The 22,815-nt window shown below is 37.1% G+C and overlaps 1 long non-coding RNA gene across 1 annotated transcript in view; it reads left to right on the top strand.

The window, feature by feature from the left end:
- The first annotated feature begins 3,183 nt into the window (after positions 1–3,183).
- The window catches only part of LOC142603682 (uncharacterized), a 56,236-nt gene continuing 36,604 nt past the window's right edge, over positions 3,184–22,815 (top strand). Inside the window, exon 1 of the long non-coding RNA XR_012837576.1 lies at positions 3,184–3,266. This is a non-coding gene — a long non-coding RNA (uncharacterized LOC142603682). The remainder of the gene's footprint in view (positions 3,267–22,815) is intronic.

A 22,815-nucleotide genomic window follows, 5' to 3' on the forward strand; every position in this document is an offset into this window, starting at 1 on the left:
AACCCTCTCTTTTCCTCCTAGAGAGCTTTTATAAGCAGAAAGCTCACCTCAGTCTTGAATTAAGGAAAATGTCTTAATGATTCCCTTTAAACAGCAAATATTTTGGGACCATTCAGGGAAGGAGACTGTTACCTTACTGATGTAGCATAGAATATGTCAGGACTGGTATCCTTAAAATTCACTACTACTGCTCACGGCCCTTCATGTTCTGATAGGCTAAGCCTATACATTTTTACTCTGTAAACACTGGTGCCTCTTTAATGTCTTTCATGAATGCTATATCCAACTCTTCACCAGCTCTTCGTTCTTCCTTGCTGAGATAATCAGAATGTACCCCTGAACTGTCTCATGGTTGAGTTCCTGTAAACAAATCCATTATCTGTCTTTGTCAAGTGATCTGGGTGAAAATTTCTTGTAATCATATTTTTACTTTAATAAAAAATTTGCCTTTTGTATAGATGGGGAGGGGAATCTGCTTTGTGAAGAACTTCCAATTTTTAGTTGAAAACTGAGCATCCAAAGCAAAAACTTTTGAAGGCCATTTGCTTTTGACTTTCCCAGATGCTCATCTGCCTCTGGTATAATATTGAGAAGACAATTATATATAATAGCAACTGCTTACCAGAGCCCAGCTTGTAGAGAAATATGGGAATAATAATTCTGATAATTACAGTTCTTGCCAGGACAACATTTATGAAGAATGTTTTGGATTTGGCTGTAATTTTTATTTCTTTACCTCTTGATACAATGCTGAAACTTTCCAAGGGTTTATGGAATAAATATATAGTTTTGACTAGAAATATTAATGATCAAGTAAGAAAGCTGACAAATTTCAGCCAGCACCCACTTCACTTTATAAGATGTGGTTGTCAATACACTTGCACAAAAACTGACAACAGCTGTCAGTTTTATTTGATTTTTTTTTTCTAAGGGAAAAATTTGAGGTTTCACATCCAAAACTAGTTTTTTTGCTTTAGGCTTTATTTAGCAGTTACAAATATTTTTCTGTGATCAAATTTGATGTTTTTTCATTAAATTTCTCAGAAATAGAGCTTATAACTAAGATCTAGTGAAATTCTTGCTTTCTGGGCTGAATCCAAATCCTGCCTTAAATCCATTTGGACATCAGCCCCCTTCTTGGTGCTTTCTTTTGCCTCTTGGTGTTTGCTCTTCTTGGTATCGATAAATCTTTCCATAGCCCATGCTGTTACGCATGTAGCAAGAATGACTAGTGTTTTTTTGTACTTTAGCTGTCAGATATACTAGACTACTTTGTAAGGATCTCCTGTTATGTTATTAGCAGTGCTGTTTAAGACCTCCATTGTGGGCCAGCGAGCGCAGCAGGTGCAGCTCAGAATCACATGCAAGATTTCACTGGGGGTGGAAATCTCCTTTTCCCCCCTATTTGATCAGGGCACAGTTCCCAGTGCATTCTGCAAAGTGTATGCATTGCTTTCTCCTGAGAACCCAATTTGTTCTGTTAATAGTAAATGGAGCCTGTGGACATTTTGGCATGTGGCCTCTAATAATGAAGATATGATAAAATTGTTAAAAGGAAGGTGCATTTTCAGCACGATATCTCCAAGTCAAGACTGACATTTAATGATGTTTCATTCTAGAGAGAAATAACCTGAGTGAATTCAGAAGATAGAGCTGTCCTCAATTCCCAAAGGGGAAAACTGAAGCAGTATACTCTTACAGAGAAGAACCAAGATTATAGTCCTGTCTTTTGTTTGGGCCCTTTTTTCATTTCTGGATGTAGGTTACGCTTTTAATTTGACGGTTTTAGTATTTTTTAGATATCACAATTAAGAATTAAAACCTTCAATATTCAAGTTAAACACCTTCATTCCCTTCATCTAACTTGTATCTTACCCAGATAAATATTCCTCTGAAGAAGAAACAATAGTAAAGCAATTAGATAAGTATTTCCCACCTAAGCAAAACTTTGGCTACAAATGAAGGATCAGATCAGAAATAGTAAGGACAATTTCTCTGAATACCACAATAATTTGATGGACACTTAAATTTCCAACTGTCTTGGATGTGGTGTTTTATTTCCAGACATGCCTGGCTTGCATCAAGACAGTACACAAACCACAGTAAATTGTGGAGACAGAGTAGAATTATTAGTAACTTTGGCTGGCCAAACACTAAAAGTCAGTATTTCTCAAAGATTTAAAATGAGATTATAATAATGTAATCATCATTACTCTTTAAGGGCTACTCTATAAACACAAATCAAATAAACACATGATGTTATAGAAGTGGTACCCTGTGCTGGACTTTGTATCTGTGGTATCTCCTGAGTGATTATATTTGTAATTACTTGTAATAATCTCTGGTTTTGTGTCTCCCTAGAAAATAGATTTATGAAAAAGTAGAAAACAACTTGTTTACTCCCTAGTTAGTGTAGCTGTGGTTTTAATAGCAGTTACATGAGCACTTGTGTTTTCTGTGTGCCTCTCTCAAACTGATCTCCACAATCTTGCAAGATAACAGCGATGGGTACAGAGACTTCAGAAGAACAGGCAACGTGATGCTGGGGATCCCGGTTACAGACAGTGTAAAGACTTGGGTCATCCTTGTTTGCCTGCTTGCAACTCTCCACCACAGGAATTCATTTTTGTGGCTTTCAGTGGCAGGATGAGCTTAATGCTTTTCCCCTATGGAAGTTTTTTCCAGAAATGTAACTGATCTGTTGATCAGAGGGAGGAAACTGACTGTCTTTAAGAATTTACCCTTCAAATTCTACACTTCAGAAATCTGAGCCAAGTTGATTGAAATCAGAGGAATTAAGCACTCTGGAGAGTAAGGCCAAATTAGTTTAGTTTGGGAAAAGGCTATGGATTTGTTCCTCAGACTTTGGGATCTATCTAAATTCCATTCAGGAATTTGCCTAATTCAAAAACCAGCATTTTTTTAATGATTCTTACATTATTTATAGGTGTTTTGTTTTTAAAAACAGCTTAGTTTTTTCCCTTTGTTTCCAAGTTTCAGACTCTGGCCGCATATCTCCCACTTAAGCTCCTTGAAATTCAACGTGTCCAGGCTTGCAATGTATGAAAATACAATCTGCTAGTGTGCTCTCTCCGCCATTGTTTTCTCTAGATGCTTTTATATGGAACGGAACTGAGTAGTGTTACTGTTTGCCAGACATGCACATCGTGTGAAAGGGAAGGCCCCTGGGGGAAATGGCAGCCAGGAATGGTAACTGTACTCAAGCTGAACAGAGATTAAAGCCTGGAGAGCCCCAGGAAGTACAGGTAAGCCTCACTTCTAAGGACTCTGAAGAGTACCGGCTCCTGAGGAAGCAGAACCACTGGATAAAAACAGGTTTGCTTTTTTTTACTACAAGGGGAGTTTAACATGTGTCCCTCAAATACAATGTTGTCATGTTCATCTTGTTTCACTTCAGAGTATTTTCTGGAGTCTCTGCTGTGATGCAGTAGTTTGTATTATGTGTTAAAAAAAATGTCTTTTTAGATGGCAATACCAAACTCCTTACTTTTGTAATCCGACTATTGGATAAAACACTATTTGAACTTTTCACATTTAAATAATTTAGAAGCACAATTCTGAATTAACATCTTCCACTTCTGTTTTGTACAGAGTTTGTACTAAAATTGATGTTTGCTGATAATGGCCAGCCTTATCCAAGTCTGTATGTATTAGCTTATTGATTGAGAAGTTGCTGGGTACCTAGTTTTGAATATTCTGCTCTACCTTATGCCACTTCTGTCAGAAACTAAAATTTCCTTATAAATGACATGCAGTGACTAAAAACGTACTGTTCTAGCTGACTTCACTGAAAGGGTATTATCACTTACATGGCTGTCTGCTTATGAGTATTAGCACTTTCATTGATGACACTAGAAAGCCCAGGTTTTACCCTTTCATTGACGTCAGTAGAAAGGTAAGACTAGCTTACACAGATGCAAACCAATAAGGATGTACTGCATTATACAATTACTAAAAGATAATATCTTTTTTCATTACCTTTATTTATTAGTGACTCATATGGTCCCAGCACAAAATCCACACTGTGTTTTAATGACTTCTATTGCTGCCTCTTAAACCTGAAGAAAAATGGATCCCTATAGCTCACTTCATAGCCCTTACCAAGCAGGATTCCCACTAGAGTTGGGAAGAGGTTAACACAGAGTGTAAGACCAGGTCTTGACAGCCCCATCTGCTACTAATGGAGATGACTGTAGAAATAATTCATGCTGTTTCTACAAGTGCAATGACTTAATTGTGTACTTCTGTAGTGTCACTTGCCACTTCAATTACAGCTGAATTGTTTGGTTAAAGTCAGGAAAAACTGAACAATAATTTCCAGGAGTTTAAGGCTATTTTTAGGAAGGAGACAATTTAATTCTAATTTTAAAAATGGTTGTATCTCCTTTTTTCTTCTGTAGCTTTATATCACATTGTGCTGAGTTTTTCCAGACAGGAAAAGAGGGAAATTTCAGTTTTTCACAGAAAAGTTGAGTTAGCTAGAAACTAGATTACAACAACTGAGGTTTTCTTTAATTTTAATACTGTTTCAGCTCCATGGAAGGTGATAATAGTTGCCTTTGATTTAAGCAGCCACTTAGTGATAAGTAGGCATGTTGTAAGTACTGTTAGTAAGTGCAGAGGTCCAACCTGGAGCTTCATCCAGTTCTTATCTCTATATTGTAAGAATCTAGTCAATGATGGTATCTGATTTACCCTACTAAAGTACAATTACTAGTACAGTAAGTTATATGGAACAGGGAGCTTTTGTCTTATTTTTTGCAGAGTATAAGTATAATAATGTCCTGCCTGAGGAGTAGATTCCTGGGTGCTACTAGGCTACAATAATTGGTGAAACTGGTACTTGCACTGTAATGGTAAGAGGAAGGAAATACTTCAATAAATAATTAATTGCAGAAGAATTGATAGGAAAAGTTTGAGAGTGGTGTTCTAATTGCTTTTTTTGGCAATAGTCCACTGTCCATTTGCTTTGGGTTTTTGTAGATCCTCAGGTAGAAAACTAGGAAAAGGAATATAAGGTGATAACACTTAGAATTTTTCTCAGATATTTCTCATGAGACACTAGACATGGCAAATATCCTTCTTAAAACACAGGACAGGTAAAAAAAATCCCTAGGACTTTGATTTCATACCTATACGTAGTCTTTGTAAGGCAACTATGTGTGAGCTAAATAGGAGGTAGAAAATACCAAAGGTTAGCTCTACAGAGAAGTAAATTTCATACAGTACACCCTGGGTGAGGGCATAGTGGTTACCCTGGTTAATACAATTTGCAGTGAGACTAAAGTGCCTTTTCTCCATTCTTTTAATTTGTTTTGTGGTTTTTTTACCTCAGAAGGGCTTGTGCTCTTTGCCTCAGTGAGGGGAAAAAATTAATTATAGCAGTGAAGGCAAGGCTCAGAGTAGTTGTTAAGGTATTTTCAAACCCTGGTTACCTTAAGTGTTCAGAAGAAAAGACCTTTAGATTTATGGGTTAGACTGGACTGCTTCTAAATAATCCTTATTAGATCTTATATTACAAAAAGGCAAGAATGCTATACAAGATTAGTCCATAAACTGGTAAATATCTAGGAATATAATTTAGTTTGTCAGATTCTATCATATTCACCATCATATTTGGGTAATTCAGTACTAATAACACTTACCTTGTCATATGGTACCAGTGCAAGAGCAAACTATGGACAGAGCTGACTGAATAAAAATGTAATTAAAAAAAATCATGCAGACATTCCATTAGTTTTCCATGCATCTGTCAGAAATAGTATTATCTAGCTTTACAGTTTGTATTAGGAGCTACTGGTATCTTAGTAGTTACTAGCTGAATTAGTCTAATGTCTGAGGTCAAAACACAAATAGTGAGATTCTGTTTTCATTTCCAAGAGAAATCTAGAATTACTCTACAAAATTCATAGTTACTCTGGATTGCTTTTTAATGGAACTTTATTTTTTTTAATGGAACTTTATGGAACTTGCTGTCTAGCCCAGAGGTTTAAAAGCAGAAGTTAGTTTAAACTGGTAAATCTCTTCTGCTAGACACTTCTGACTTGTGAATTATCCTAGCTAAAAATACCGACTTTCCAATGCTAGTGTAACTTCAAACCTCTTATTTATCACAACACATGTAAACAGCTACTGACTGAATTAAAGTTGTGATTTTAATGTGTCATAGCCTCTTAATTTGAGCTAATTTTAACCCATTAGTTCACAAGCTTCAAATTATTTCTTTCCCCAGCTAGAATCCCATGGTATCTTTGCAGACCAGTTGCTTGCAGTGCCAGTCTGTGTATCACTTAGACTTTTGAAGGTTCTATCTTCAGAAAAGTGAATGAACTTGAAGATCACATCTTTATCTGTTTGTGGTCATAGTTGTTTATAAGTATACCTACATCATGAAAAATGAGTTGTCTGTTTCATAGTTGGAAAAGATTATAAAAATAGTAGCTTTTACTGTGCTGCTGGTTTATATCTTGAAATATTTTACTTTTAGCCATAGTAGCAGGAAAGAGACTGGTAGAATCTAACTGATTTAGTGTTTATATGCTGTGTTGGATAGCTTTCCCTCTGCCACATGCTCTTTAAATGAGAATTAGTTAATTTATATTTTTGGCAGCATTATTGTAACATCTAGCAGCTCAAGTAGTCAAAGCTCAGCTGTGCGGTGAGCTTTATCAATGTGTACAGTTATTATCCATGTCTTAGTAATCCTAGAATCACATTTTAGGGCAAACTGACCATGTGGATTAAGAAGGGGGAAAAAAAGCAAAGTAGGGAGAAAAAAGTGACAAAGGTATTTTTGCATATAAAAACTAATGTTCCATATCTGAGATTAATAAATATACCATGCAATACAGCTATTTCTCCCTTCCAGCACTATTTATGCAAGTGTAATTAAATTTCAAAACAATGAACTAATCTTTGTGACAGTATCAGACTACAATTAGCCTGATTCTTCTCCTAGTGAAATTAATGAAAATTTTATCAGTGACTTTAGGGGGAGCAAAGTTAGGTCTACCCTTAACCATTGTCATAGCTATCTACATATGGAAGTGATTAAGCTGCTGAGCAACTGAACATTATTCAATACTCCAGAGTGCAATTCTCTAGGATGTCAGCACTCCTTCGACAGCTAGCTATTAGAGTAAAGTTTCCAAGTCTGGTGTGTTAATCTGTCCCCTCTGAGATCAAACATTGCACCTTCTATAATAAGAATGACAACATCTTAACAGAGCAGATAATTATCAAGGATGCTTGGAATCACTTCTGTTTTGTGCTGTGTTTATCTCTGCCTTAAGCCCTCCCATGCTATTCTAAAAACAGATAAATACTGAGATTCTAAGAAGCAGCTGTCAATCTCATTGCGGTTGGTCTCAGTTCATCAGAGAATTTTTCTAACCTAAGCAAGCCATGTCTTCAAAAAAACAATGTTGCACCAAGGAAAGGAGACAGTGTCAAACCTGGAAGAGTAGGTCAAAACTCTGACCTGCTATAAAAGCTTCAAGAGGCACTTGGTATTTTGAAAAGTTCTTACAGGTGTGTAGACAACAAAGTTAGTATGCCCAATGCTCATGCTGTTATTGCAAATCTTCTGAGAACCGGTACTCTGATTTAGCTTCTGGAGACAGTGTAAAAATGCAATGTGATTGAAATGCAGAGGTTTTAAAAACAAAAGGCAGCTCTTCTCCCCTTCTCCCCTGCACAGCTCTTGTGTGTATGTGTCTGTGTGTGTATGCACGTGGCATTTAGAATAATTTCATGATCTGGAGGCCTTCATTCTGATTTTAACATCTTGAGATGGTTAGCCATTCTGTAACTCAGTGACTGGGTGAACAACATATAAATAGGTTCTTGACTGTTCATCAAATATAGGCCCATGCAAGAGTAGGTAAATCTGTATGCACACCTACACAGATGGTTCACATGCATCCCCCCAAAGTAGCAAATACACATACTGCTAGCAAAAAAAAGACATTTATTCCAATACATGCTTAAAGGTGCAAAAGTAGACATATGAGTATGTGTTCAGTCACATGCACACAAATCATGCCTCTGTACAATCATGTACAGATAAGACAACTACCCATGCATTGGCCAAAAGAGGTAGGTACCCATCAACTCATTAAAATGTTGGCTTGTTAATGATTGCTGATAAATAAGTTATTAATTTGTATTCCTGTGTTTTTCCCAGTTTGAGTGTTCAAGTATGTGTCTGGGCTTCCTTCATGAACAGAACAGACAGGAGAAAAGAGTATGGCTGCAATGATAATCACTTAGCCTTTTGCAGCTAGAGAATGCTTCCCAGTCACTTATATGCTACTGTAGTAGGCAATATGCTGTTGTCAGGGGCAGGAATGTAGTAGCAACAGCACAGAGTATACCTTTGTGAGAAGGTGGGAGAATTGTTTATGTCCATCATAATAATGAAAAATGTTACAAGAGTTGCTGAGATCTGGCAAGGAAACACAAGTGAACTTTCAAGACGTCTTGACTCAAAGTAAATATTTGATGCAGAAGCAGACATTCTTTAACAGGGCGCTATCCTGACTGTCTGCTGCAGGGTCTATGATGTTGTAGGTTTGACAAGAGATAATCTCCTCTTAGGATTCAAGATCTGTCTTAAACCTGATAACAAAAGAAGTCAAGATAACAAAGTTTGTGATCTGTCCAGCAAGTGACATTCTATAGCAGTCTTAATTGTAAAATGATCTGTATTGTGAGTGTGTATATATGGATGCTTTATGTAAAATGGATCTGTATGCCAGGCTGGTTACTTCAGACTGTGAGTGCCATTGGTATTTATAAAGTTCCTATAGAAATGCCCATGTCATTGGAGCTGCAGTAGTGCTGTGTTACTGGGGGAATCACTGCATCATCCTCATGAATCATGATAATGGCCAGTGTAATGAACATGAAGTTAGCAGTTACTCTTTCTTACGGACTATAGAAAACCTGCTGTACTCAAAGCCACTCAAAAGGGCTGCTGCTTTGAGCAAGGAAGCTGGTAATGCTTTGCAGCACTGGCATTTAAATTGTAATCCTGCAAGGTTATCACTCCAATTCCTTTGCTTATCACTTGAATTTATTTGCCAACATGAAGTGAAAAGCCATTTGATACCTGAGGCTCCTGGCTCAGTATCTGATAAGCAATTTGAAAATTATTAATCTTTGGGTCATTAATACTCTCTGCTCTTACTGTCATGATCCCACTTCCTGCAAATAGTAAAAATACTGAGTTGAGTGAATTAAAAAACCCACCATAAATACAGCAATTAAAAAGGTTGTTTTAATGGTGTATACACTTTGATCACTACTCAGGAAAAAGTTGTTCAGAATTAAATTGTTTTTCATTTCCATAGTTTGAGACAATTTTTATACATTAAAGAATGTGATAATGAGTTTCTTGGCAGAAATACAAATAAAACGATATTTTAAAGCAGAAAGACATGAGAAATAAATAGTGAATGTTCAGGTATTAGAGATCCATCTCCAATTAGATCAATGAGGGCTTTTGTACCTTTTAGTATTTCTTCCACTGCTGATCCCTAAGCTTTCCCTCATAGGTTTTTTGTTACTGCATGAATGATCATGCCTCTTCTAGATCAAAATCTAGGAATCTTTTGAGTGTTTTTTTCATTTTTTTTTTGTGCAGGAGTTGCATTGTTTTCTTGTTTAGAAGCTACTAGGGTTAGATTCTCACTGAAGTAAAGATTGTGTAACTGAGTCCTAAGCCAATTATTTTTCTTTCTCAGAACTGTGGTGGACTCATAATTTTACAGCCTGTGTTACTGCATAAGAACTGTTCTCACGTTTGGCTGTATTCTCCTTGAGTGCTACCTGATAAAAGTCCCGAGTAAATACTGGCAAGTTGTCATTCTCCTCCATCACTGTTATCAGCAGCGTAAGTGGATCACTGTACAGCAGCCTCTTGCTATTCCCAGCAAGAACCTGAATCTCATGCTGATACAGTTCAAACTGATGAAAAAAAAAATAAAGTAACATGACTACAGTGTTCATTATTAATCTTAGTAGAATTTGGCATGAATATTTTCATTTGTATAAAAACTCTGCTATGATCTGCCAGTATAGGTGTAATACTCAACTTGTTTTTAATACTAAAAAAATTTGGAAAAATGATGTGTAGGACTGAAAGGGGCTAAGATTGTTAAAGTTCTGTGAGCTGCACCAGCTACTTGTAACTTGTTTTATATAAAATACTTTTCAATAAGTTTTTTTATAGATTACACAAACCCTAGGGTTATATTAGCAGAACTAATGGAAACAAGGAGAGGAGAATACAATAGTGGACAGCTAGGGTGTAAAAGAATAACTTAAACTTCTCCTTTCCTCCTTTTTCCCCTTCTGCAAACTGTCTTCAGCTAATGAGGCATAAGAATTAGCTCTTATGCTACTCCATGTTGCATGTGGACTGTGCTGGTAGATACTCAACTTTCGAACTGCTAGGCTATCTAGTCTGGAAGTGATGCATCACTGAAACAAGCTAAGCAGTTAGTCTTGTCCAGAAGCTTAGCACTTCTGCCATGAGCTGGACTACAAAGAGCTAAAATGATTTTCTATTTATAAATTTCTCTGACAAGTATTAATCATGTTTCAAATGACACTATTTCAAATGAGAGTTTGTCTGTAGAGATCTTCAAACAGGACTTCATTGCATGTTCTTTTCTGGTTTATCTATTCCAGAGAAAAATCTAAAGTCTAAAGGTAAAATGTGTTATCACTGCCAGAAAAGAGACTTCAGAATCCCAGATGGCAGCTTGCAGGCTTTCCTAATACATGGAAGTCCCAGGGCTCTTTCTATAAATATCTAGGACCATATGTTCCTACATCACTGAAACATCAGTAAACTCTTTTCTGTTACATCCCTTTGGAAAAGTGGGACAGAAGCATCACAGTAAGGACACCCCCAGCCCCCCACCCCACCCCCCCACTCCAAAAAAAAAAATCCAAGACAAGATACTGTAGACAATAAAACCAGTATTGTATGTCTACCCAACTCAACATTTGGCTCAGTATTCCTTCTTAATAGTACTTGTTGTGGGCTGATGGATTCTGGGATCAAGTTTAGGAGAACATGAAACAGTACCTAAAGCACAATTTGCTTAACAGTGCTGTTGCAAGACACACCTTGCTGCAGGAGTGCCCAAGCTGCTTTCTGTGGTTACTTCCTTTGGAGGGCCCTGTGCAACACCTTTAGCACGTAATCTGTTTGTCCTCATTGGACCAGAGGCTGGGGTTTTCATTCTGACTGTTTTCAGGCAAATTACAGTTGGTTTCCCTATTACTTTGGGGAAATCATGACTAATTACGTAGTGGAAGATCATGAGATTTAATCTCATGAAAATAACTGTGGAGGAACTATAAAAATACAATACTGATGTAAAAATGTAAACAGAGTTAATGCTTCAGATCAAATCAGAATTCAAGTCCAAGTTAGTTACTTTTGAGAAATCACTGGTTTTTATAGTTGAGGGTCAAATCTTCTCCTAATCCAGTACAGTCTTTCTGTATTGAAATAGATCTGCATTTTGTAATTGATGATATCAGAAGCTTATTCCTCAAGGGAGGAGTTTAATGGATAAGGCACTGAATAGAATATAAATCCTAGGTTAGTCATAGGCTGCCCATATGAATTTGAGCAAATGATGCTACCTAGTCTTTTCCTCTGTAGGAGGAGATAATAGCGTTTTTCCACTGCCTGGAAATGCTGAAGAGCTAGCCATTAAGAGTGGCAAGGTGGCACGCAGGGACATAAATCTTAGTGTTGTGAGAAGAGGAGTTAAGAGGCAAAAGATTGTTTCCCTGACTTTATCTTTAAGAATCCTATTGTTTCACATATGTGAAGCTTCCTTAATCCATATTAACAAAATGCTCTGTATACTTGAATCTTCTGAGCATTAGTTGAAGTCATACTACAACTTGTCCTTGTTTTGGCTGGGATAGAATTAATTTTCTTCCTAGCAGCTGCTATAGTGCTGTGTTTTGGATTTAGGATGAGAACAGTGTTGATATCACACTAATATTTTAGTTGTTGCCAAGCAGTCAGGGACTTCACAGCTTCTCATTGTGGCCTGCCAAGAAGAAGGCAGGGGGTGCCCAAGAAACTGGGAGGGAACACAGCCAGGACAGCCAAACTGAACGGGCCAAAGGGATATTCCATAGCATATGGTGTCATGCTCTGTGTATAACTGGGGGGTTAGGCCAGAGGTGGTGCAGCTCAGGACCCAGCTGAGCATTGGCTTCAGGTAGTGAGCAATTGTGCTGTGAATCACTTGTGTTGTATATTCTGTTATCATCAGTATCTTCCTTTTCTGTCCTATTAAACTGTCTTTATCTCAACCCATGAGTTTTACACTTTTCTTTTCAATTGTCTCTTCCATCCCACTGGGGGGGGGGGGGTGGCAGCCCCGGAATGTGCAGATGGCTGTGTAGTTGTTTTAACTGCCTTGCTGAAACAACAACAAACTCATTGTTCCTTATTTATACTTACCTCTGCCTGACTTTTTTCTGTCAAGCTCTAGTGTTGCATAAATATTTCTGGCTGGATCAAGGGGGTGGGGGGGTGGAAATAGCTCTGAGAGGAGCTCCCCTTCAAATAATAATGGACCTCTCTACTTTGCTACTGAATCTGTTATCATGGGTAAAACATTAATGTAAATAGAAATATTTCAAGTTTAAAAAAAAATATGAATAACACTGGAATGGCTCAGTCTCAAGGACAGTGTCCCTAAAAAACACCATTAAATTTTTGCTGGCAGACACAGAAGATTCTTACTAAGAATAAGTAGGCATAGAAATTAAACTGCCCTATAGAAATCATCTACTCGGGGCACTGTTGAGGCACTCTGGGGGGACCTTAGGAAGTTCTTGTGCTATCATTCCATTTCCTTACCTATTCTGAGTATGAATCAAGAAGCTTGTCCCTGTTAGCAGCCCTGAGTTTGTTCTTATCAAAAGAACTTAATCCTTTTTATCAGGTTACTCTTTTTAGAGAGGGAAAAGTCCTCAGGATGAAACTGTAGACAATATTGCTTTTGTATCTGGCTGCAGTACAGTGTCTGTTCTTAAACCAGCTGTGGTTGCAGACTGTGCCAATGGGTTTTGACCTAATAGCCTGCTTAAATTTATATTATCAGAAAATGTTGAGATATGGTCTACTAGCTATAGAAAGCATCTGGGAATCAAAAAATGCCGGGCTGTGAGCTTCATTTCTGCCAGACTCATTCTATGTATCAGTAGGCAGGCTATTTGTGACTCTGAAGTTAACCAGTTTCTATTGACTTTAACCAAATTTATGAATGAACATCTAAATACACAGCCATCACTAATCTCTGCCTCAGTTACTGTAAAATATATTCCTGCCTCCTGCAATATTGCAGGACTTGCATATGTATTTTTCTCAATCTGCTTTGAGATCCTTTGAATATATAATTATGTTGCTATTCAGACTTCTGATGAGATAGTGCAAACCTCCACAGTTCCACGAACAACACCATTTTATATAAAATAAACTCAAAAGGGTAATAATGAAATTGAAATGAAATAATGAATTTTTTCTAGAATTTTGGGACATGTTTCCTTGTTGTTACATGGTATAATCTTTCCATCATCACAAGCCAAAGCAAAATTAAATCAGTGAAAGCTTTGCCTGACATCCTTGGCAGACTGAAAGTTAACTCATTTTCAGATTGATTTAAATATGAAATTGAATTAGCAGAGCTAAAAATATTTCTGCAGTGCTGCACTAGTGAAAAGCAATAAACACTTTTATGCCAGATAGTCTAAGGAAGAATGGACAGAAAATTATAATCACTTTTTTGCTGTTACCATGGAAATTTAGCTACAAATACTTGTGCTTAGACTGTACAGTCCTCATGAAATACAGCTTGTCAGTTGTTTTTATAAGACATAAACCCTTTCGACTCCATGGATGCAGAACAGTTCCTAACAAGGAGAAAGAAGGTGACTGTTACAAATGGGATGTGTGCAGTGCCTCATCAGTCCTCAAAATAACAAGGCAAAGCCGTTATGGAGGCCTCATTCTAATTTAAACATCCATTTGTTTATGCTAGCATTAATGTGTTTCTTGGGTGATTTTGTTTAGATTTAGTGCCTCTTAACCCATATGACTGTATTCCCAAAGTATGTGGATACAGTCATGTGATTCAGTTCCCTCACTGCATTACTTGCTTTGCTATGAGGAAAGACAGTGCAATCTCTAATCCATGTTTAAAATAAGATTGTTATTTTAAGCGACCTTTTCCTAACCCTTTTGCATCTTTGCATGCCTGAGGGATTCCCTTTGGAGTTCCAATAAACAGAACAACACACCAGCCTTTACTCTCTGCATTAGACAGCCTTGTGTTTCTGTTACTGCTCTAACAATGAGAGCTGAACAGGCATTTAGGGTTGGATTAAGAAGCTGGGAAAATGCAGTACCAATTTTAGGTATTTCCACGAAGGTAGGGCTAAAAATGTAAAAGTGTAGAGTTCAGCCTTTCAGAGAGAAAAACAAGGCTGTTAGTCCAAATCACAGACATGTAAATGATTTTAAACACTTTCATGTAAATGAAACATCCTTTTCTCAGTTGTCACTTGAAGATCATATACCTGTGATCAATTTCCTGATCTCCTAATTAAAATTGTCCCATTGCCATAGACATTTCCTTTTTGTTTTCCATTGTGCAACATGCAGCAAATCTGCTTTTCATAATGAACCTGTGTACATGGCAGCATTTCTGCAAATGCACAAGAGAAAGCTGAATTTAATGGGATTATTCATATGCCTAAATTAATCATGGGTATGCAATATCAAAGCCTGTGTTCCTAATCCAAAAGAATTACCCAGAGTAGATTTAGGATTGCAGGAGAATCTCATCTCATCTGAGTTTTGAATGACTTTTGAAAATCAGGATCTCCTGACTTACCTTGGAAATGGTCTGAGGATAGCTCACATTCAGGAGTTCTGGAAGGAAAATGGCACCTGGAGCTACCCAGGTGTTTTCCACAGCTGCAATTTCCACTGTTGCTAAGGTGTGGATATCCTAGAGACTGAGTCCCTGAATCTTTGATTTGCACAATTAGATGATAATTGCTGACCTGGGATGTGTCTAGTACAGAGCTGTCTACAAATAAGAGAAACTTATCAAAGACATTTATAATTCTTTTGCAAAAGCATGACAGCTGGTCTCAGAACATGAAATTAAGCTCCCTTATTAATTGCTGCTAAATAATTAGAGCAGCTACTTTGCTATGTGGATATTTCTGTAGTCTTGATTTTGTGTATTTTTCTATATTTATGGTTTGATTCCAGTTTTGTTACTGTCAGTGGTAGTAAAGTGGTAGACGTGACACCTCTGCTGAGCCTCCTAGAAGGGAAGAATTTGGGGCACTGCTGGGACAGTTCTGTATCATATTTTCCCTGATACCTATGTGTCTTTCAGAGGCTTGTAATGATTGTACTGAACACTTGTTGATGATAATCCTGGGTTACCAGCTGCTAAACCTTCACTTTAAGGTGACAGCAGCACCTGCTGCTGGAAAGAAATTAAGTGTTGCCAGGAAAAGGTCTTCAAGCAGCCCTGAATAAGCGGTGTCAGAGGAGAGGAGCACAGCTTCTGGGCTCTGAGGAGAGAGCTGCTCTGCTGAGGGACAGATGAAGGAGTATGTAGGCAAATGAGAGACAGCCACCTAGATATCATACTGATTTTGTTCTAGGCAATGCTGTGACCTGTGTTCACTATCACTTATCTGAAGTGACGTTTGTTTTCACGACAATATGACTGCATAGCATACAGCGTGGGACACCCCTTTGTTGCAGGCAATTGAGGGGAAGAGCTTTCAGAAGTTGGATTTAGGAAACTATCCCTTCCCATTTCCAATAGAGGGACCCATTCAGACAAGCTAACATAGTTACTCCAGCTCTTAAATTCTTGGGCACCAGGCATCCTCATTTGCCTGGCATGCCAATGGGATGGGTGTTATTGTCTAAGGCTGGACAGAGATGATGTCAAGCTGACTCATGATGACCAGTGTTTACTCAGTGAGGACAGTCTCAGACCCCTGAGAACTCCAGCAATTTGTCACTGAATTTCAGGCCTCCTCCCACATTTTGCTTGGCTTCTCTGTGAGCAGAAGGTAGCCCTTCCCCAAGTGCTCTGTGTGGACCTTTCCTCTAGTTCCAAAACTTTGCTGGATTACCTTCCTGCTTCCTCTGTACACTTAATATCATTGACTGAAGTCAGGAATGTCAGGAGTGGGAGAGGATGTAGAGTTTAAGTGTTATATTAGAGGAGCCTGGCCAAGGGGGCTGTAGATTTATCTTTGAATGTTCTTCCCTCTTACATTTCTGTGGAGTTGGTGATGCAGCTTCTGTAGTGATTCTGTGGTGACTAAGAACTGAAAGCTGTAGAAATTTCTCTGAACTCTTGAGTGAGGGAAGGTGTCCTCTTCTGTTATCATGAGGGAGGCAGAGGATGTTTTTGTATCAGAGGGTGAGATTTGTATCAGGTTGCTGTGTCAGTACAAAAGTAATAGCAGCCGGGAGAGAAAAGTTAGGAAAGCCTGGTATTTTTTTAATCTGCTTACCTAAAACAGAGTTATATGAATCGTGTGTTTCACTATTAAACTGTTCCTGGAACAAAGGAAATCAACTGAATGACAGCTGTATTTTAAACATTAGAGGAGCAATATTAGACTTGAAGGCTGGAAAAAAATTATTTCATTTGAACCTTTCTTTATTACTGAAAGTGTGTGTCAAATTCGTTGAAACAGCTTTCATATAATCTAAGAAACTAGCTGTCCAGATTGGTCATTGTTCCTGACTGTTATTCTGACCTTAGCCTTCATCTAGAACAAGGACCTTCCTAAGTGATGGCCATCAGCTATTTTTCCAGGGGAAAAAACTCTTCCCAGTTTCATGAATACAGTTAAAATTACTATCTCAGCCTTGGGTTTGTTTTAAAGTGCCCTTCCTATTATGGTTGTCAGTCTTACATAGCATTTGGAAATGTAAAAATAAGTGAAAAATACATTAAAAAGCAGCTTACATACTTGAATTTTTCATTTTGTAATTAAATAATAGACATTTCCCATGCTATTGCATAAAGAATATGGAGAGGTGACCAGGAATGCACCTCTGTGTTATTGTAAAATAATGCAGCAATGTACATTTAAACAGAGCATTGTAACCTGTGTTAGCTTCTTTAAAAGATGAGATAGCTCTGCCTTCCCAATTCATTCCATTATTGCTTTTGAATTGCTTTTTGTAGCTCTATTTTGCAACATTTTACGTTATTAATTTTTCTGTATTTTTTAAAGGAAGGTAATTTTTCCCTAAGTCTCTTTGCTCCCTTTCCCTTCCTCTTTTCTTTCCTACTGATGCAAAATAATACGCACAGTTTGTTGATACAATTCCAAGTTATGGGTTTAAAAAAAATCTTTATAGATTTATTTAATCCTCTACCCATATGTATTGACTTCTTCTAGCTGCACTTTCCAAAATTTTCTATGGCTGTTACATTAGTATGGACTTAGTCTTTAGAGAAGCTTTAATACGGTACACAATGACTGCAGGCGCACAAAATGAACTTCAAAAAGACCTTTCACTGCACTACAAAAAAACCCTAATCCAACCTGTCATTACTGGTGATGCATCATGTGGGTGTACACAACGCATCAGGCGGTGTTTTTTCAAGGATAACAATTTGTTCCTTCTTAGCTGTACCTTATAATGTGCAGATTCAGAAAAAAATTGCTATAAAATAAAACTTTGCATATTGGATTTTTTTCACAAAAGAAAAGAGGATAGGAGTCATTAGGGGCAGCATCATCTGGTGGTAGATGCATTGGGATACAATCTGGTAGAAAGCTTTCTGCCTGGAGTCAGAGAAAATCTCAGCATTGCTGAGATCATTATAAAGTGCCACTCAGAGTGAGTAATGCCAAGGTATTACATTTCTATTGCTAAGGTAACTTAAAATGAGAACTGAAAACCTGATGGAAAATCTTACATCAGAAATTACTGAAGAGCCTTTTTATAATATAAAAACAAGGAGTTCCGTGATACGACAGCTGCAGTGTTGTGTGCTCTTGCTTCTCTACTATGTGTTAATTTGGTTATTCAGAGTTTTATCGCTGGTGTGGTATAGGGAGTTCAAGACTCTTTCTTTTTGTGGTAACAGCACCTAAACAGCTTTCCAAACCTAGAGCTTATTCTTAGCTCTAAAAGAGACAGTACATCCTTGAGTCTCTAAGACATTCCTTTGTTTAGTTCGCATGCTTGTCTGTGTTCTACATGGTCTCAAAATAGGTAACTGACTCCTGTTTCCTAAGGCTTAAGGTCTATAGTTGTTCAAACACTTCAATACAAAACAAGGGAGAACTACCCAGCTCTGTCTTACCTTCCACAGATAAAGAAATATCCCGTGTCCTTGAATCCATCTGGAATGTATGCTCTGAAGGTTGGCTTGGAGTCTGTATGAGGATTTTATACTGTAACTCAGCATTTGGTGTGGAAGGGTCATCCGAGTCAGTGGCACAGCGGGGTTTAAAGACTGCAAATTGGTTTTGGTGGCACAGTAATTTATCTAAAACATAACAGGGTATAACATGACAAATGCTTCTTATAGACGCATTTGTTTTCCTAGTGAGCATCTGCCTATCCTGAAAACATTAAATGCATTGTACTTACAGGCATTTTGTATAAGAGTTTGGTGGTGTTTCAGGTGGAAAAGACAGAGCAGTGTGTACCCTCCCATCATTACTGTGTTCAAGGTGATTCTGCATTCACTGCCTGTTTAACAGTTTCTTTTCTTAAATTTGTCCTGTAAGTTTTTAAATCTTAGGGATGCCTTTGTTTATATGCCAGTGTAAGTGGGATTTTCTAGACATAGTGGAGAATTTCCATGTGTTCGTAGCTTATGCAATCAGATAGAATTTACTAAGTGCAAATTGAATGGTGTTGTCTGGATCGTATAGTTTGACATGTATGAGGAATCCCAAAGGACCTGCTAATTGCCTGGTCAAAAATATGCGTGCCCCCTCATGAGGGATAGTAGTCATCCAACAATGTTTTGCAGGATTGTTCTAAGGAGTAAGCTTTCATAAAGAATCTAACTCAATACAATGTATTCCCATTAATATGAAAGTGGAGACAGGCCATGTAAGGGTTAATATTTGGAACAGTAGTAATATTTAGAAAATAGCATTAGGAAAGTGCTGTTACATTAAATGTCAGTGATGTAGCACTATGGACTGTAGCGCTATGTTTCTCCACCTATTTTTTTTCTTTGTTCTCAAGAGTTTTTGTTACAGATTGGAACAAATGACAAGTACACATTAAAACTCATTTAGCCTTCACACTATGAATCCTTCTGCTGCTGTGGCATGAAGTAACTTTTGCCTCTCTTACAAACATATAGAAATGTACAGCAAATCTTTTATAACATCTACAATACAATGACTACTGCTGTTAAAAGCCACCTTCTGAGACATGACACAAAACAGTATGACCGATGCAAGCCAAATGAATACATTGAGGAAACCATCATGCTGAAGACAACTAAGTATTTCAGATACTTTGTGTGATTAATAAAGGATCTTATTCTCTGGCTTACACCTCATTTTCATCAGTATAATAAGTCAAAGTTCAGTGGAGTTATTCCTGGTTTATAACTGTGAGCGGAATATAGTACCAAATAGGTCATAGCATCTGCTGATTTTTGTCTCGCATCATGACTGCCTGACATCTGTGCTGGCTTTAAAATACTTCCTGTTTCATGTAGGAGCTTTATATACCATTTGTACTTGCTGTGTAGGGGATTAATTGCAGTCTAAATTAAGTCCCTTTAGGATGCATTTAGATATGACTAAGAGGACTTCTAAAAATATGTGAACATACTTTATATTGTGAAAAAAGAACATTTCAATATATGTTTGCAGATCGATAGATTGAGTATGCATTTACAGGATCACCTCAAGAAAATAGTGTATTATCTTGTCTGTCACCACTCTAGTCTTTGATAATGTCCATAATGTGTTACCTATGATGGTCTAAAACTATTTCTTTTCCTTTGTGGTCCACACACATTCTTCTGCATTGTCAACCATGTTGACAAGTAAAATATGATGCAACTGATTTTGCTCCTTTTTGACATTAGACAAAAAGCACAAGCAGATACAGAGCTAATTTTATAGATCTTTTGCTGGGAAGCTGGACAAATCGCTTTGGTTTACCTTTCCAGAATGTTTCCAAAAAAATGAGTGACGTGCCCTTTGCTTACTGTTTGAAGCATTAGAATTCATACCAAGCTTTAAAGGTCCCTTCCAACATCCCATGGATTGTGTGAATTCCTTCTATTGCAAAACTGGGAATTATCAAGAATTTGGCCCTTATTTACTATTCCACAACATCTTAATGCTTATGTGAAGATAGGTAATTTAATTTGTATTTCTGAATTACATCCTGAAGATTTACATGTATATTTTCCCCATCTTTCTGACAAGCAGAATCATTTTAACATAAAGACTTAAATATACTAGCAGCTTAAAACAACAGTCTAACAAGGTTAAACCATCTCACCCTATATGAAGGTCCTGAAATCACCCGTACTTCCATATTAAAATACTGTCTCCTTCTGACTTTACATGTGGCTAAGCAATAACATTTGCTGTTCAAAAATATATTGGGCAGTTTATCTATAGAACTAATGATAAGAACAGTCCATGTTTCCATGTTGCTAAAATAATGTCCTTTTAACCTACTTATCTCTTCCCTGACATTTCTTACTGAGCATCAGTGAGCAGGCAGCTTTGTACTGACATCTGAAAGCAAGTCTACAGCCGCAGTATGCAAAAGGCTATGGAACGTGCAGTCACATGGTTTCTATATTTTTCTCTCTTTGTTTACTGTGTTCATAATGCCAAATGGCAAATTAAAAGAATGCCCTAATCCCAAAGAGTAAGGCATGTTATTTCTTCTTCCCACATGGATGGTTGTGATTATCTTTGGGGAGAAGGCATTTTATACTTCTTTTGATATTCACTTCTAGGCTTCTCTCTGGGAGAGCAAATTTCTGAACTCTTCAGTATAAACACTATATAATTTATATAAATTGGATTATTTTAATGAAATGTTTGACTAAATTTACAAAGATTAGCACATGTGTTCTGTAAAACTTTTGGCTTTGAATGTCGGAGGAACATGCCTTTTTAGAAAGGAGCTAGGGAGGATGATATTACCTTGCTATGTTTGCAAAGAACTGCTGTGGTTTTTTTAGCAATATGACTTTAAGGACTTAGTCTATATTCAATAGCTAGAATATTTACAGAAATAGATGCATCTGGATGTAATTTTAAGGAGAAGGTAAATTGGCATCAAAATACAACTTAATTTGTTACTTAAAGAGGTTCTAGTCATATCTTCTGAGTAGCTTTTCAAACAATATCAAAAATATGCCCATAAATACTTTTTCACATTCATTTAATATCTATTTCAGTGCACAAAACTCGGCTCTGCATACACAGTTGTGTACTCCAAACACACTTGTAGCATATGCAAAACACTTTTAAATCCCCTTTAAATATGTGCTGTAATTTTACTCTGAAAAATAGTACAGTGGTATTTGGACCATGTTGTGTACTCGTGAATTCAGAAAGTGCCAGGTGAAGAAAACAATACTAAGACTGAAAATCAAGTTCCAGCACGGGTTGCACAAGCCTGGAAACTGTTTTTAAAGATATTGACATTATCAGTATTGACTTTAAGGGTCCTAGTTGGTAGTGCAAAGCACAGCAGCAATAAAATGGCAGTGTTCTGTTCAAAGTCAATTTGAGTACAGACTAATGAGTTACTGAAGCACCTATTAAATGGCAGATGGTGCTTATGACTAGGAAGAATGACCATTTGTTTTTCTAGCAGAGGGCGGTTACTGAAGCAAACCGGTTGTTAGGAATTAAAAGGCAAACTTAGTATCAATGACATTTGTTTTGGTTGCAGGTTCCATGATAAGATTGAGCAGAAGCATAATATTTATGTTAAAAGGACTTTGGCTTTGTTTTCTTTAATAATTATGATGCCTTCTCCGAAATCTCTCTGTGACTTATGAGATCCCAAGAAACAGAGAAGTACACAGTATAAATTGTTTTCAATATATATTTTAATTGAGTGGCTTCAGTCAACAGTTTTTATACTTAGAAATTTAGGATATTGTGTTTGGTTTTCATAATTTATTGTGCAAAGATCATATAGTATAGTAATTGTAGAACTAAAGATAGGCTAGGTGTGTCTAATTCTTCATTTAAAATGAAGATGCTGAATAAAACCTGGAAAATTATGGCTTTAAGTAGTAAGAAATATATTTGGAGACCCTCAGAGCCTTCTAGGAAGTATCCTCTGGGTCTCTGACAGCTCTCCTCTCCTCTGTGAACTAATGTCCCTATTATCCTACTTTTTTTTGATGCACAATGATCAGGAATGCTTAAGACATGTAAGAAGCAGAAACACTTTGGTGCTTTATGGATGTATATTGCCCTGTTAAGGACCCTAGCTCATGCAGCAGAATAGAGTGTAAACTGTGACTACTTGGAGTTACCACAGCAACATTTTTCAAGTCTAAATTTTCAAGAGGTTTTTTTTCAATTATTCTATGAATATTTTTTTAAATGCTTATGTATTTTTGTTGACATTTTTCCTGGAGGAAAAACATGTTCCAAATACTTCTTTTAAGCATTTATTTTAAGTAAATAAAGACCAGACAAAGCTTTTCTAGTCCATTTTTCACA

The sequence above is a fragment of the Balearica regulorum genome, chromosome 13, assembly GCF_011004875.1.
Source record: "Balearica regulorum gibbericeps isolate bBalReg1 chromosome 13, bBalReg1.pri, whole genome shotgun sequence".
In the NCBI taxonomy this organism is placed as follows: Eukaryota; Metazoa; Chordata; class Aves; order Gruiformes; family Gruidae; genus Balearica; species Balearica regulorum.